Source organism: Gossypium hirsutum, chromosome D02, assembly GCF_007990345.1.
Source record: "Gossypium hirsutum isolate 1008001.06 chromosome D02, Gossypium_hirsutum_v2.1, whole genome shotgun sequence".
NCBI lineage: Eukaryota > Viridiplantae > Streptophyta > Magnoliopsida > Malvales > Malvaceae > Gossypium > Gossypium hirsutum.
This window is the reverse complement of record NC_053438.1, coordinates 56,160,183-56,164,901: the sequence shown is the minus strand read 5'-3', so window position 1 is coordinate 56,164,901 and position 4,719 is coordinate 56,160,183. Positions and strand designations below refer to the sequence as shown.

The following is a 4,719-nucleotide window of genomic DNA, read 5'->3' as shown; positions in this document are numbered from 1 at the left end:
TACATTTCCCTAAGAAGGTGGGAATGGACCCATAAAATAAATTCCCTAAACTTAAAATAGTTCCACTTCTAAAATAGTTTTCATGGGTATTTCATACCTCCTTAATAGATTTCTAGTTCTTTGATAGCGATCGCATGCTTGGAAAAATTCATGAGCATCTTTAAACATGGTCGGCCAATAAAAACCAAATTGGAGGACTTTTATCGAAGTTATCATGCCCCCAAAGTACCCTCCAAACAGTGCTAAATGACAATGAAATAAAATACTTTGAATCTCGTCATCTGGAACACACCTTCGAATTATCTAATCTACACAATGTTTGAATAAAAATGGCTCATCCCAATAATACTACTTGGTATCATGGAGAAATTTTCTTCGTCTTTGATTTGTGAGGTCAAGTACCAGTAATCCACTAACCAAAAAATTTACGATATCAGCATACCACGACAATGCCATGGCAACTAATAGTTGTTCATCTAGGAAATCATCCTGAATGCATTAAATATTATCGTCTTCATTTACTGCTTCAATTCAAGACAACTGATCAGTCACTTGATTTGCTATGTCTTTCCTATCTCTAATTTCCAAATCAAATTCATGCAATAGTAGTATCCATCGAATCAATCTAGGCTTGGCGTCTTTCTTGGTCACCAAGTATTTAATAGCAGAGTGGTCAGTATAAACCGTAACTTTAGTGCCTACTAAATAAGCTCTGAATTTGTCCAAGGCAAATACCACAGCTAACAGCTCCTTCTCAGTGCTGGTATAATTTAATTGTGAATCAGTCAATGTACAACTTGCGTAGTAGATAGCATGAAATAACTTGTCCTTTCTTTGCCCAAGTATTGCCCCTTCAGTAAAATCACTAGCATCACACATAAGTTCGAAAGGTAAAGTCCAATCTAGTGCTATGACTGTTGGTGATGTGACTAGCCATTTTTTCAACTCCTCAAATGCTTGTAAGCACTGCTCATCAAAATTGAAAGATATGTTGTGTTCCAACAATGTACACAGAGGTTTTGATATTTTTGAAAAATCTTTGATGAATCATCGATAGAATCCTGCATGGCCAAGAAAACTACAAATACATTTAACTATGGAGGGTGGTGGCAATTTCTCAATAACTTTGATTTTTGCTTTGTCGACAACAACCCCTTGTTGTGAAATTTTATGTCCTAGAGCAATGCCTCCACTTACCATGAAGTGGCACTTCTCCTAATTGAGAACAAGGTTAGTTTCTTTACACCGAAAAACGACAAACTCTAGATTTTTTAAACAATCTTCAAAATTATCGCCAAACACCAAGAATTCATCCATAAAAACTTATGAAAAATTCTCCACCATGTCCGAAAATATTTCCATTATGCAACGTTGAAATGTTGCAGGGGCATTGCATAATCCGAATGGAATTCATTGAAATGCAAAAGTTCCATGAGGACATGTGAATGTGGTCTTCTCTTCATCAATAGGAGCTATGGCAATCTGGTTATACCCCAAATAACCATCTAGAAAATAATAGAAGGCTTTCCCTGCTAAACTATCTAACATCTGGTCGATAAATGGCAGAGGAAAATGGTCCTTTCTTATTGCTTTGTTGAGTTTATAATAGTCCATACACACCCTTCATCCTGAGACAGTACGAGTAGGAATTAGTTTGTTGTTATCATTGCTTAACACAGTGACACCCTTTTTTTTAGGTACACATTGAATAGGGCTCACCCAAGAACAATCCGAAGTTGGATATATGATTCTAGCATCCAGCCATTTGATAATCTCTTTTTTGAAAACTTCCTTCATAATGGGATTCAGTCTTCTCTACTGCTTGATAGATTTTCTTTGGCAATCCTCTAGTAATATCTTGTGCATGCAAATTGCTGGACTAATTCCTTTGATATTCGCAATCGTCCATCCCAATGCTTTCTTAGATTTCATTAAAACTTTCAATAATTGAGCTTCTTAATCTAATGTCAATGCCACATAAATAATTACTAGCAATGTGTTGTTATCTCCAAGTAAGCATACTTCAGATGTGCTGGCAAAGGCTTCAATTCCAACATAGGAGGATCTTCTATGGATGACCGAGGAAGTTTAAAATAATAGTCTGATAAATTTAATGGTTCAAAACTTCTCCTTGATCTATTCTCAATTTGCTTAACGTCCATCAGTTCACCAAACTCTTCAATCATTTCTGCTTCAATTAACTCAATTGAGTCTGCATCATAATTACAATTATTGTGATAAAATTCTGCAATTTCTTCATAAATTATTGTGTCAACAATCTCCACAGCGTGAAATTCTTCATCTATATTTGCACACTTCATAGCATTGAAAACATTAAAAGTTATCTGATGATCATTAACTCTCATAGATAATTTGCCTTTTTGTACATCAATTAATGTTCTACTAGTTGCAAAAAAAGGTCTCCCAAGTATGATTGGTACCTCTTTATCAGCCTCACATTCCAGAATAATAATATTTGCTGGAAAAATAAATTTGTCAAATCTTACCAACATGTCTTCTATTTTACCTTCTGGATATGCATATGAACCATCAACTAATTACAAAGTGACAGTTGTAGGCCTCATTTTTCCTATTCCTAGCTTCCTAAAAGCATAGGCATTAGATTTATACTCGCACCTAAATCGCATAATGTTTTGCCAACATAATGGTTTCCAATAGGGCAAGGTATAGTGAAACTCCTTGGATCCTTCAGTTTTGGTGGTAATTTGTTTCTCAGCGTTGTTGTGCATCCTTCAATTAAAGCAACAGTTTCAAACTCCCCTAACCTTCTCTTCTTTAATAAGATATCTTTCATGAATTTCACATAATTAGACATTTGTTCCAATGCTTCCACCAACGGTATGTTGATATGTAATTACTTCAGGACATCCAAGAATTTCTTGAATTGGAAATCTTGCTTAGATTTTTAGAAACGCTGAGGAAAGGTGGCGGTGGCCTTCGTTCCATTTGTTAAGGTTGTTTTGTCGTGGCATTTTTATTGGCAATGCAAGATGAATTTGCTTCAACATTTTTTTTGGTTATTCTGTTCATTTGTAGCCTGCTCTACTACTGGTTCTGAATTATTCTTATTTGTGAAATCTAAACTACGTTCTTCAATAGTGGTGTCATTAGCAACTTATAATAGTTGTGTACCACTTCTGAGCATAATGGCTTTACAATGTTCATTTCCTTAAGGTCGTGAATTTTTGATATCACTCGAAAGTGCTCCTTGCAGTCTTGAGCTTAATGCGTTGGCAATTTACCCCACTTGATTCTCTAAAGCTCATTAAGATGCAGGTTGACTCTGAATTATAGCATCATTCTTAGTCATGTATTCCTTCAATAGATCTTCCATCGATGAATAACTCGAAGTTGAATTTTGCTGAACATTTTACCTTGGCATGAGTTGATTGTATCTAGGTGGTGCGCCCGCAACATTCTTCCGAATAGCATTGCTGGAATTTCCCACCCCTGGATTACTCTAACTGAATTTAGGATGTTGCTTCCACCCTAGATTATGTGTTGGAAAATGGGTTGTTGTTGTTGTTGTGATTAAAATTTCTCATATAATAAACCAAGCCTGGATTCGATGGGTATTCATCAAAAACATGATCTTCTCCGCACTAAACACATCCTAACTCGGCTGCACTTATTTCCTACACTATGGCTAGTCTTTTCAATGTTTTAATCATATTCATTAAATATGATACCTGAGCTGTTAGGGAAGTAATCGCATCAAGTTCCATTGCTCTAGAGACTCTTCTACCAGTCACTACTCCGGTAGTAGGATATTGATAATTGTTGTTTGCTATCCTCTCCAGAATTTCATATACCTCATTATATGATTTATCAAGCGAAGTCCCATTGGCAAATGTGTCAACCACTATCCTTGTATGCACATTCAATCCATTATAAAACATTTCCATTTGGGTCCAATGGTGAAAACCATGCATCGGGCATTTTCTAATTAACTCCTTGAATTGCTCACATTTTTCATATAATGTTTCGTCCTTAGATTGTCAAAGGACGTAATATCATTCCTCAGTTTGGCATTCATGTTCAGAGGATTATATCTCAGCAAAAACCTCTAACAAAGTTCACTCTAAGATGCCGTTGTACCTGACGAAAATGCATTTAACCATGCTTTAGCACGATCTCATAATGAATAAGGGAATTACTTTAGTTCCAGGGCATCTTCAAGAACACCATGCTGCCTAAATGAACCGCATACTTCCAAAAAAAGTCTTAAGTGCAACTGTGGATCCTCAGTAGGAAATCCACTAAATTGCCCTATAGTTTGTAACATTTGAAACATCACCAACTTTAGCATGAAATATTGAGCTTGAATATGCAGCCTGACAATACCTAGATTTAGATCGTCTAAGATCGGTACTACATTTTCTCTGATGGGTATGTCTCTGTCATCTATTACTCAAGGAATACCAGCATCCCTACCTTCCTGATGTAATGGCTCTTCTCTAACCTGATCATTTCTAATTCTCTCCATTTCTCACAATTCTTTTCTTATTCTTCGCAAGGTTCTCTCAATTTTTCGATCAAAAGAATACTCTTCACTTGCTGAAATGTCTACCCTGCACCAACAAAAATCCTGAGCAACAAAAAAAAAATCAAAACAACTAATTAAGCTAAACTAAAAAAAATTAAAGAGGTAATAACACACCAAATTTTTCACCAAAATTTTCGATCCCTACAAACGGC

At 35.8% G+C, this 4,719-nt stretch overlaps 1 non-coding gene across 1 annotated transcript; it reads left to right on the top strand.

The window, feature by feature from the left end:
- Nucleotides 1-3,942: 3,942 nt before the first annotated feature.
- Nucleotides 3,943-4,048, top strand: LOC121215043 (small nucleolar RNA R71). Its single transcript, XR_005910779.1, has one exon. It is a non-coding gene; the product is annotated as a small nucleolar RNA R71 (small nucleolar RNA).
- Nucleotides 4,049-4,719: the final 671 nt, after the last annotated feature.